At 35.5% G+C, this 13,761-nt stretch overlaps 1 protein-coding gene across 1 annotated transcript in view; it reads right to left on the bottom strand.

The window, feature by feature from the left end:
* The window catches only part of LOC6572902 (dedicator of cytokinesis protein 3), a 38,690-nt gene that overhangs the window by 20,060 nt on the left and 4,869 nt on the right, over positions 1-13,761 (bottom strand). The window lies entirely within an intron of this gene.

The raw sequence follows: 13,761 nt of genomic DNA, 5'->3' as shown, positions 1-13,761 counted from the left end.
GGCCGCCATGCTGGCCAATTACAAATGCCAGGCACGCAGTGGAGTCCGGGCGGCGCCGCAAGACCATGTTGTGGGGGTGTTACGTTGTCTCTGTGTGTGTGTGTTTGTGTTTGTGCGCGCGCTGAAAGACAAACGAGCGAGCACGGCATGAGCATATCAACGAAAGGAGCTAATAAAACGCACAGCCAGACATATGAGAGATAGAGTGAGTAGTAGGACGGAGGGGGCGGCGGGGGCGGCGCACGGCTATTGCTGGATGGATGGATGTACATATGTAAGTGCTATAAGTCTGTCCGTCTGCCCGCTCGTCTGTTCGTCTGTGTGTGTGCGCGTCTGTTAGTCTGTCTGTCATATGAAATGCTTCAATGCGATGAAAATGGGCAAACTGCTTCCTGTTGTTGCTGTTGCTCTTCTGGCATACCCTGTGCGCATTTCATAAAGGAAGTTTAGTTGAAGAACATTTGGTATGTATATTTAAACCTTAAAATCTTGATTGGAAATTAGAGATTCTCAATTGTTGTATGTATTTCTCCATCTCCTCATGTCTTTAAAAATACTCAATATTTCTTTATTTGAAAGACTTTGCATATATATGTATATGTAATATATATATTGAAAATAAATATAATTAGAAAACCCTAAATTTTAGTCAAAAGTGTATACATTAATATAGCTCTATCAATGTCTATTGAATCTCTTCGAAACTACAAAATGTAAAAAACTGGAAATTTCCTATGTATTCTCTCAGTGTATATCCTAGCACTTGTTAGTCGAGCAATATCTATTTGTTATTCCTGTGACTGTTGCTGCCGTGCATTATGTTTGCCGCGTCTTTATCTGCGTCTTCCTGCTTTAGCGCTTTCGCTGGCTTGGGGTCGTCGTATAACTTTTGCAACTGACTGTAGCCGGCTGAAGTCAGGCACCGGCTGGAGCTATTGCCGTTGCCGTTGCCGTAGCCGTCGATGGAGATGGAGATGGAGATGAAGCCACTGCTGATTTAAATGGATTTCAAGCTGCTAAATAGCTAAATTTTATAATTTAAATGGATAAAGCAGCGAGGGAGGCGCTCTGAAGTTGAGCTTCGGCTTGAAGCAATTCAACTTGAGCTGCACAGCAACACTCAAGCAAATGAGCACACACACCACAGACACTACACACTCACACACACACACACACATCCACGCACATACACAGTCATTTAAGCTGTGGCAGTTAGGGACAGGCACAGTGCCAACCAACCGTCGCACTATTTAGGTCAGTCACATTAGGCGGGCGTCGGGCTGGCAAGCAGCTAGCCAACGCCCCGCCCTACGAATTCAACACACACACATACACAACACACATATGTGTACATACACTCAACAAAATTAAAGAATTTTATGCTTCAAGAAATGCTTTTTAATAAAATATTTAATTACTAATTTAGATGGACTTTTTAAATTGAAAAATTTTTATTATTTTTTATTTAGTTATCTTTAAGCATTAATCATATTGTATTATGCTGTATTTAATTTATTAAGTAAGATTTCATCGACTTAATTTAAGTAAATTAACTAAAATTTATACTATTTTTTTTTTTTTTTAATTTAATTTCATTATTCAAGTACGATAAACAGATTTTTTTTTATCAATAATAGGAATAATTTTTATTACTAATTTGATCATTCTTGAGAACGTTTAACGTTTTTCGTTCCAAACAAAACTTTTTCCCAGTGTACTCTTCAAATAAACCACCCAGTCCACCCACTAGCAAACGCGTTGAGAGCTCGGCATAATTCTAATGAGCATATTTTTTAGACATCAACGCGCATTTCATGAAAATGAGTAAAGAAATTTAATATTTCATTTCCCTAAAATAGTTGAGAATGGCGCCAGGGCATATAGACGGGAGACATGGGGCAGCGGGAGGTGGGAGGTAGGAGGTAGTTAGTGCCTTGCTTAGAGGGCAGATAATTACCGTTGCCCTTTAATTGCGCTTTTGATAAAGTACTCGAGGCGCACAAATGGGATTTGCCAGAGTTTTACTTTGTTCATCAAAAACAAAGGCCACGGACAAAGACAGGAGCAAAAGACACAGCGAGCGAGCGAGAGATACATAGAGAGAGAGAGAGGAAGCGCAAAAGAGGGGGTTAGGGCAGTAGCAAAACAGTCCAACAAGTCCGCAATGTCAACAAACGTATTTAAATAAAAAAGTCGTTAAGCCAAGTGGATGCGAAAAAAAAATAATACAAAAACAAAAAGAAAAACAAACAGAAGAAAAACAGAATATGACACTAAAGGAAGAGCCAGAGCCAACGACAGTTGGAAAATAATTTTAAATTAAATAAAAGAGCTGCTGCATTAGCGCAATGAGCGGCTCATATGCGCTGAAAGTATAAAGCCTCTAGATGGCATATATGTGTATATGTATATGTGTATGTGTGTATATAACATAAGCACTACTATAAAATTGCTGGCTTGTCTTTGTCTCTCTTACTCTCTCTTCCCTTCTCGCTCTAACCCATATGAAACTGCAAAAGGCATTCTGCACGTATTTGTGGCAACGTCATCAAATAGATTAAAACCAGAACATAATAGTCTCCATGATACTAACGATGTTGGGACACCCTTTCTGGGCAGGAAAACCATGATTTCATATCAGAAAATTCATGATGATTCAGATTTGTATTCATGACGAAGCTGTAAAACTACACACAATGAATATGAGTGAATCAGTTGGGAACTAAATTAGCATGAATATGTATGTTTATATAACTATATAATTGATAATGTAAATTCAAATGTAAATCTGCTAAATGAACATATATATAGATATATTTATGTATAGTAGCGTATTACTACCCATTTCTATATCAAATATGAATATCAAGTAGCAAAGTAAATGAGAGCAATATGAGTACAAGTATGATTCATATTGAGTGTGAAAATGAATAGAACTGTGACTGAGTTGGAGTGTTGGAGTGTTTATTAATTGGAGTGAAAGTTATTATGAATATGAATAAAGAATATTCATGTTAATGAATGAATTTAAATGAAAGTGAATATGCGTTCATAATGTGAATATGAATATGAATATAAATATGAAAATGAAAATGAATATGAATATGAATATGAATATGAATATGAATATGAATATGAATATGAATATGAATATGAATATGAATATAAATATGAAAATGAAAATGAAAATGAATATGAATATGAATATGAATATGAATTCATATTAACATGAATATGAATGCGGTCATAATGTGAATATGAATATAAATATGAATATAAATATGAATACAATTGTTAACAGATTCAAATGACAGTTTGATTCTAGTAAGTGAATATGAGTTTAGAGTGAATTAGCCCGCATCCTTTGTCACAACATTCAAGTACAAACATAACAACCCCAATCAGCAAAAGGGCATACAGTGCAGGGCAAGCGAATAATAGCACTGGGAGCTGACAAGCCACAATGGAGAATCTTCACACTTGACCCAAGTGCGCGTCGAGGGCTTAAGAATTTAATTAATTAATTGCGTTGTTTCACACACCGTTAAATTATGTCTGTGCGCGAGTGTGTGTGTGTGTGAGCGAGTGTAAGGTTGGGACGGGTTTGGGTCTCTACTGCATAGGGAGTGACTAAATGGGTCAAACAACTGCCTGTGGGAAAAGAGTATGACGAAATGCCATTAGACGCTTCGACTTTAGAGGCAGCCCACTATCAAAAAGTCTTTTTCAGCATTTATAAACATTCAAAGAGTTTAAAGCTCAAATTGTAAATAAACTTAATGCTGAGGATCTAGCTATATGCAGTGTGTGATTCATCTATCGATGTCGAGTTACGTCTACAGGAAATGTGGCCTCAATGTCAATCAGATGTCATTAGAGTTGGCCGTTGAATACTTCTATAACGAACTGTTGTGCCAGACTCCCTTCCCTCTCCCCCTCCCCTCACTCACCGTCTCTTTATCGACGCAGTTTCGCCATATTTTGTTCCCCTCTCTCTTTCACTCTTGCGTCGCGAATCGAATGTAAAGTTCTTTGCTGAACATTCTCCATTCTCTGGCTGATGAACAGCTTCTCATTATTGCCGCTGACATCGTATTTCCCTACTAGCACACACACGCACACAGACAAACACACCAACACATGCTCCAATATGCATTCATACACATACACACATAATCATACACTCACATCACACATCACAATTTGAAAACGTGTTAGCATGCTGCTGAAACATGCAATATGCATTTCTATACCCTATATGAAGATTGGGTATATTTGGTGGAGATTAAGATGAATATGAGATCGACTTATAGGCAGAGTTAAATAGTATTTCAAGTTGTGAATGTAACTTTCTTTCTGCTTAAATTAAAATCATAAATATGTGAATAGCGGCAATGTTAATATAGGCAAATATTTATATGCGAATTTTATTTAAAGAATTGAAATTAAAGCGCAATTGACTTAGGGAAGATTTATGAATGCAAAAATAAATGTTTCTTAGGCCGAGCCGTAAGTTGGGAGTTCTTCAGAGACATAAACTGAAACACTAACTTTATTATTAAATACATAACTTCATAAAAGACATTTATCAGTAATATAGGAATTTCATTATTAAGCTAAGCTCTTGATTTCCTTAGTTTATGACTTAACTCTTGTGCCAATTTACAGAGCATCAACTAGTCAATAGTCCCCTAAACTCTCTTAAGCCCTTGCTTTACTGCATTCGCGAATGTTAAATATGCGCAACGCAACCTATTTAATGTTTGCATATTTCAATGTAAATATGAAATTTGCGCGAATCTATGAAAATGCAAAAAGCCAAATGGAAGGCCGCAAATTAAATATTTGATTGGTAATGTTTGCACATTTATCAAGAGGGACAGTTAACAGGAATTATTTTGGAAACTCTCCCATGATCCCCACTCACCCATCACAATTAACCAATCGAAATTGTCGATGGCGGAAGCCAGAAAGTGAAACAGTTGTTAATTATTTATTTACAGTACTTGATGTCTGTTTGCCTAATGCTGATGTTTATCTATATTTTGATGAGTTCGGGCATTATTTATGTGCCTTATCGCTAGACCGTGTGGGGCTTGCGTCTGCCGTGAGGGTAACGTCTATCAGCTCTTAGGATTGCATTGACATTAATGCGAGGCATGACGTGAAACGTGCCTCATCCGGTTAACTGGCCGATAATGCGCCCAAAGCGAATCGGAAGTGTCACATGTGTGTGTGTGTGTGTGTTTGTGTGCGTGTGTGTGCGTAGTTAATCATAGAAGTAGAAATTGACGCAGCACAAATCATAAATACAACGTTAAAGACAAATTATGTTAGGCCAAAATGTTGAAACGAAGTCGAGAAACGTGGCACAGGCTGAGCACTGGGTGCCAAGCCAGGAACAAGGGCGGAGGTCGGGGTAGCGAGGGGCGGGCTTATAAAGTTGCCGCCAAGCATATTAAACAATGAATATGAATCAATTGAATGCGAGTGTTTGTGTATGTATGTGTGTGTGTGTGTGTGCGCGAGTTACCAACCCAACAACACACACAAACACATATTCAATAATTCTTTGTACACACATAAGCACACACAAAAACACTCAAACACACACAAACACATATTCAATAATTCTTTGTACACACATAAGCACACACAAAAACACTCAAACACACACACAATTATAAAATACCTACACATAAGCATTGTACTCTTTGTAAGAAGATACGAAACAAAGAAACCAAAAAACTTAGAAATAAAGACTCACTTCTGTTTTGGCATTTGAATGAAGAGGACGTTTTATTAATATCTTGACACCTACATATATACACCATCTAGCTCCCGATGGTAATTGGCGCAGCCGGTTAAGGAATGGATCTACTTATAATCATGCTAAGTATCATTATTTTTGTGAAGTTCACTAAAGTGGAGTAACTGTGTATAAGATGCATTGCTAAATGGAACGGAATCAATCGCTGATAATCGTTACCACAAAAAAAAAAAAAAAAAAAAAAAAAAATATATATATATATATATATATATATATATATATATATATATATATATATATTGCAGTCTATGTATAAACATGTACACATGTACCTAATTTTAAATAACAAATGTGTTGCGATTGGGCAGAATCAATCGTTGATAATTGCTGTTATCGCAACATTATTCATTAAAAATATATACATATGTGGATATGTATGCATATGAACATCTTGTGGTGTGATATATGAAATCAAACGCTGATCATCGTACTTCATACACAACAAACATTCATTCACAAACTCATGATGTGGTGGGGTGGAATCAATCACTGATAATCACTACTGCCACAGCATGATTAAACAACATAGTAATGTATTTGTGAATTTGTACATGCAGTACATATATGCAGACATACGTAACTAGAAAATCGTCTATTATTTCACAACTACATGAAATTTTAAGACACGCTATGAAAAATAAATAAAAAGCAGCAACGCCACAATTCTGCGTTTCGCCGCCGACCTAACGGAATCTTGAATTTCGGTCGTCACTCTCAACATTAAAGAGGCTCTGATGTTCGGCGCCACTAGACACGCGACAGAATTACAACGCTCAAAACTCAAGAAATTTCGGCCGACAATAACAAATCTATGCAACATACAATATATGGCGCCACTAATCTGTCTTTCGACGCCGCCACCGTCGCTTATTTCGGCGAAACGAAATATGCCTGGCGTCACACATTCGCACAACTACGCTACAAAATATGTAGTTTGTAGTGAAAGACACTATTCAATGAGCAACTCGCAAAACTACAAGATCAGTTGCGACACAGAGCTCAAACAGAAAAGACATACATACAGCTTACAAATAATCTCATAGTGCAGTGATAAATAGTCGTAATCGCTCATGTGAACAGAAAAGTCTATAAAATCAAACGTTGATAATTATATGACTTAACTGATCGGCTTTGGTAAAACACATACGCAAATTTTCATAGTATATATCATTTTCATTCTTACGTTGTTTTTCCCTACGGTGAATTAGATCCGATGAATTCTGGCGCAACAACTTTTATACCAACGCAGCATTCGTAAAACTGGTGTCAATACCACAAGCAATAGCATTTTATTAAGGAATGTCAAAGCGATATACACTTCGGCCAAGAACATCTACCAGGCAAATCATAAAAATAAGCGAAAACACAGTTTATCCTCCCAACGAAAACTCAATGGACTCCGGCAACGCCTCGGTATCACTTCCGTCTACTATATCGACTTCAAACGGTACACCTTCAACAATTAGCATGGATAACACTCCAACAACTGTAACCCCAACCGACATCCTCGCTTTCATCAAGGAAGTACCTACCTTTGACGGAACCCCTAATCAACTGCAAGACTTCATCGTTAATGTGGAAGAAGTGATCACATCTATGCAAGGAATCGACCAGACACCGTACAGCTCCCTTCTACTAAGAGCTATCAGGAATAAAGTCATAGGAAGAGCTAATGACGCGTTAAAACTGTGCGACACTGGACTCATCTGGAATGACATTAAGGCTAATCTGATTCAACATTATGGTAACAAAAAAAGAAGCTATGCTTATTCACGATTTGCAAAACATTTCTGATAACTTATCTTTAGGTCAACTTTTTTATGGTATTTTGAAAATAAGATCTCAATTAACAGACAAATTACGAAACGCAAATCAATACTCGACCGACAAAGCTAAACTCTATGACGAAATTTGCTTGAATACATTTTTAATCCACTTGCGAGAACCTCTTAAAACTTCAGTAAAATCAAAAAATCCGCAAGATATTAACGAAGCCTACGAATATTGCCGTATAGAAAAGACCTTCTATTCTCAAAAACCAAATAACACTCAGAAAATTAGAGCACAAATAACACCATATTCACGCCCCCAAAATATAAAAAATCATCCTAACAATAACCCACAGTATAACAATAGAAGCAATTCATATAGAAATTCTGCAGCCATCACTCAGCCTAACTATCACAATAATAATAGAAATTCAACTCTAAATCCTTTCAACTCAACAATCACCCCCAACAATCAATTACATAATATTAATGAACAACAATCATCAACTGAACTTTGCAATATCAACGACGCAGAAAATTTTTTCAAAACTGCCTCCAAGACTCAACAGGGTACTTAACAAAAAGAACACATGGCTCAACACTACCATTCATATGGATTAATTCCATCACAAACCAACCCATCAAATTTTTAATAGATACAGGTTCCACAAATTCATTTATAAGCCCAACTTTAGTTTCCAATGTCGATCGCAAAACTCTCAATAATCCTGTAACTATCCAGACTGTCTTAAATCAACATGTCATTAGAGAAAAAACCATTATTCAATCGCTTACAGAGTTTAAAGAAGAAATGATTTTGGAGTTTCTTCTTTTCGACTTTCATCCACATTTTAAAGGCCTGTTTGGAATGGATATTCTAAGAAAATTAAAAGCCAATATTAATCTAGCCTGTTTTTGTCTTGAAACTCCAAAATCATGTTTAAAAATTTGTATACAAGACAATCCAGTAACCGAAGTACATGTTATACCCGCTCTATCAAAAGTCTTAATAAATCTTCCAGTCCAGTTGAAGCAAGGTGATTTTTACAGTCAAGAAACAATTTATAACAAACACTTGAATATATCAGAAGGACTATACAAATCAGCTAACGGATATAGCAATATGTTAATTACAAACAAGTCCCACGAAGATCAGCCACTATATTTGGAACAGCCATTAAAAACCACCCCCTATAATCAAAATCAATTTGTTGAAATATACAATATAGCCTCAGATAATCAAAATCCTCAACATATCCACAAACCAATCACCACATTAAGAACCGACCACCTTAACTCCGAAGAGAAAATCGCGCTAACACAACTTTGTAGTAAATACATAGACATTTTCTATGACGATAGTCAAAAGTTAACGTTCACCAATGACATTAAACACTATATACACACAACTGATAATACGCCAATCTTTGTCAAATCCTATCGCTATCCTTTCGCCTTAAAAGAGGAAGTAAAAAACCAAATAGAGTCAATGCTGAAACAAAATATAATTACAACCAGCTATTCACCTTGGAGTGCCCCAGTTTGGGTAGTTCCAAAAAAAACAGGCCCAAATGAAAAACGAAAATGGAGGCTAGTTTTAGATTATCGTAAACTCAACGAAAAAACAACTTCAGACCGCTACCCCATTCCGAATATAAACGATATTCTAGATCAACTCGGTAAATCCACCTATTTCTCAACGCTCGATTTAGCCAGTGGATTTCACCAGATTGAAATGAACCAAGCGGACAGATATAAAACAGCCTTTACAGTAGAAAGTGGTCACTTTGAGTTCGTCCGTATGCCGTTCGGGTTGAAGAACGCTCCTGCAACGTTTCAAAGAGTAATGGACCATATCCTTAGAGATCTTGTAGGTTCCATCTGTCTGGTTTACTTGGACGATATTATAATTTTTTCGACATCTCTGCAAAAACATCTGACTGACATTAAACAAGTTTTTGATAGGCTCAGATCCGCTAACTTTAAATTACAAATTGCAAAATCTGACTTCCTTCGAAAAGAGGTTAACTTCCTAGGCCACATAGTGACTCAAGATGGTGTTAAACCTAATCCCAACAAAATAAAAGCCATTCAGGAGTTCCCCATCCCAAAAACCAGGAAACAAATTAAATCATTTCTAGGGCTCCTTGGGTATTATCGAAAATTCATTAGGGACTTTGCACGCATAACAAAGCCCCTAACACAGCAATTAAAAGGCACAAAAGCGGTAACCATTGATGAAGAATACTGTAAAGCCTTTGAGTTTTGTAAGACATTACTTTGCAACAATCCAATATTGGTTTACCCAAATTTCAACAAACCTTTTATATTAACCACTGATGCAAGCAATTATGCCATTGGCGCTGTTTTATCACAAAAATTAGCTGGAAATGACAAACCTATTTCTTATGCAAGTCGTACATTATCTGATGAAGAAACACGTTATTCTACGACAGAAAAAGAAATGCTTGCAGTTTACTGGGCAGTAAAACACTTTAGGCCTTACTTATTCGGAAAAAAATTTATCTTAGTCTCGGATCATAAGCCATTAACATGGAACACAGGGCCATTTTCCACCAACGATAAAGTTGCCCGTTGGAAATTGCAGTTATTGGAATACGAGTTTGAATTTCAATACAAAAAAGGCTCTCAAAACGTGGTTGCAGATGCACTTAGTCGTATCCGTTCCGAAACAGACATTAGCGTAAACCATATAGACGCAGAAATTTCTAATAACCTTTCAACCAACATCCCAACTATTGAAAAACCACTTAACGACTTTAACTTGCAGATTGTTTTAACTGAGGGCATTCCTGCTTCTTGTAAGGTTTCTACTCCCTTTAAAAATAAATTAAGGCAAACAATCACCGAACCCAGCTTTACCACAGATATTGTACTGGACATCTTAAAGAAAACATTAAAACCAAACAGGATATGCACAATTTACACATCAGACAACATTTTTAAGATAGTGCAAGATGTGTTTTCTAAAGAGTTTTCTCACAATAAACTTTTCAAATTGTTTAGGTGTACAACTTTCCTAAATGATATTACTAATACTACTGACCAAGAAAAAATTGTCAATGATTATCACAATAATAACAATCACCGAGGTATTGATGAAACACTAATGCATCTTAAAAGAAAAGTTTACTTTCCATATATGAAAAGTAAAATAGCACAGATAATAAAGAGTTGTGAAATTTGCCTCACACTTAAATATGATAGACAGCCACAAAAACCACCTTTTCAAGTACCACAAACTCCTTGCAAACCAATGGAAATAATTCATATAGATATATACACGATAAACAAAAACTATAACCTTACACTAATAGATAAGTTTTCAAAATTCGCATGTGCCTACCCTATACCCAACAGGACCTGCATAAACGTCGTCACTTCCATGAAACATTTTTTTAGTCTTTTTGGAATACCTAAAAAACTAATCTATGACCAAGGTGCAGAGTTTTCCGGCAGTATATTTAAAGACTTTTGCAATCAATATGACATCCAATGTCATGTAACATCCTTCCAACAGTCATCCAGCAACTCCCCGGTAGAACGACTACATTCAACACTTACCGAAATTTATAGAATAATCACCGAACTAAAAAAAAAAATACAAGCAGACAAATAAACACGAAGAAACTCTTTCTGAAACACTTCTAACCTACAATAACGCTATACATTCATCTACAAAACTCACACCTTTCGAACTTTTCACTGGACGCACTCATATTTTTGAACAAACTATTAAATACGACAATAATCACGAATATTTGCAAAAATTAAATTTCTTCCGATCAAAATTATACCAAGAGGTAAAAGAAATGTTACATAAAAATACCAAACACAATTTGGATAAACTTAATGTTGCTAGAAAATCTGCAACACTTGTATCCAATAATGATACCATATTTAGAAGGGAGAATCGTAGAAATAAGCTAACACCAAGATTCTCCAAACATAAAGTTTTACAAGATAATGGCAACACAATTATCACTACACACCCACAAAAAATACATAAATCTAAAATAAGGCGAACAACATAATAATAGGCAGTATAATTTTTAATTTTAATGTATACTATTCATAGTACTTAAGCATAGTATAAACAAAAGATGACATTTTATATTATACTTTATCTTTATTTTTGTGTTGTGTTGGTCTCACATCCTTTGAGTATGCTCAATCCACATAACAAATCAGTGGTATCCACCTGGACACCCTGTTTTTAATCATTTGCTTCATTTTGGGGAGGGAGGAGTTACCAACCCAACAACACACACAAACACATATTCAATAATTCTTTGTACACACATAAGCACACACAAAAACACTCAAACACACACAAACACATATTCAATAATTCTTTGTACACACATAAGCACACACAAAAACACTCAAACACACACACAATTATAAAATACCTACACATAAGCATTGTACTCTTTGTAAGAAGATACGAAACAAAGAAACCAAAAAACTTAGAAATAAAGACTCACTTCTGTTTTGGCATTTGAATGAAGAGGACGTTTTATTAATATCTTGACACCTACATATATACACCATCTAGCTCCCGATGGTAATTCGCGCGTGTTTTTTTTTTTTTTTTTTTTTTTAAAAAAAAAAAAAAATTTTTTATTTTTTTTTTACTAACTAAACACACAAAAAAAAAAAAAAAAGAAAGAGAAAGGGACCCACCCACGACAAAATTATAAAAATGAATATTAAATTAAAGTTGAAAATGAATTTGCCCCCTAGTCGAGTAACAGCAGCAACAACAGCTACAACAACAACAACAACAACGGAATTCACTGGAAAAGGCATCGACTACATCCGGCCTGCGCCTGTCTACAAATTTTAACTTCTTCTGCTTCTGCTGCTGCTTCTTCTTTTTATTTTTAATGTTTTTTTTTTTTCATTTATTTTTTGGCAAAGTTGCGCTGAGAGTTTTCAGCGGCTGCTGCGGTCTGTGCCAATTCGCTGCGCACAGATGAAACTGCCCGCATCCAAACAACGAGCCAGCAAGCCCCCAGCCAGCAGCCACCAGGCATCAGCTTCAGTTGCATGCAACCACCAAAAATTGTCGTTGACTAACTGCGTAATTGAGAATGGACGACATACAGAAGGAAACGCAATCAAGTGTGCCGCACTAGCTGATGCCCTGTAAACTTTAGCACAACTTCAAGGTTGACTAAGCCAGGGTGAGCTATAGTTCAGCAGCTGTTGAAGCTGCAGCTGAGCAAATATGCATTTAGATCTGACATTTTATTTGGTGAATCATTATAAGTCTATATATATAATATAGAAATGACTAAAATATTCTTTACATATACAAGGGACCGTCGTTATAACCGGAAGACGCTATATCCGCATAAGTTTGCTCATATAAGTTTATCTGGGGACTTGAATTTTCTTCGCAACAACCGTACAAACGATATAAGTGGAGTCGTTTTAACCGAATTCTACTGTATATATAAATCAACATACTTGTATATACAATATGTAATCTATGCATATCCTAAACACTACTATAGGGACTTATGTATACTTTATATAAGCTGGACATTTCCTATTTAGATATATGTATAGGATATATTATAACATATAAAGATACACAACATATACATATAGATTAGTATGCGACTAACTAAATTTTGTATTAGAAATCAAGCTATAGTATTTCGTTAAATGAGTTAGTTCATCTTTTAAATATTATATATCAAATAAAATACTTAATAATGATATAGTATAAGGTATTGTATATAGTATGCTATAGTATACTTATATAGTATACAAGTTTGATATTTTACAGAAATAATGGAGAATAAGTGTTGAGTAACAAGTATATATATAATTTATCAAGCATATAATATAAACACTTAAAGTGGAAATCTTGCATAAGCATTTTACAGCAAAAATCTGTTTCCAAATTGAGTTCATGAACTGGACTTTAAGCTAAACAGTTGACTTAACTGTAAAATGAGCACTTCACTTTTTTCGATTAGAATTCACAGACCCACTGCTCCAATTGGGGTTTTACTTAGTTTCCAATATGAATATATACATATGTTTCTATATGTTTATATATCAATATATAATTATATTATTCGCTAGGTTTGTTAACTTTTAAAATCTAAATTTTGTATTATTTGA

This window comes from Drosophila mojavensis, unplaced genomic scaffold (assembly GCF_018153725.1).
Source record: "Drosophila mojavensis isolate 15081-1352.22 unplaced genomic scaffold, ASM1815372v1 contig_16, whole genome shotgun sequence".
NCBI classification, from domain to species: domain Eukaryota; kingdom Metazoa; phylum Arthropoda; class Insecta; order Diptera; family Drosophilidae; genus Drosophila; species Drosophila mojavensis.
This window is presented reverse-complemented; position numbering and strand designations above follow the sequence as displayed.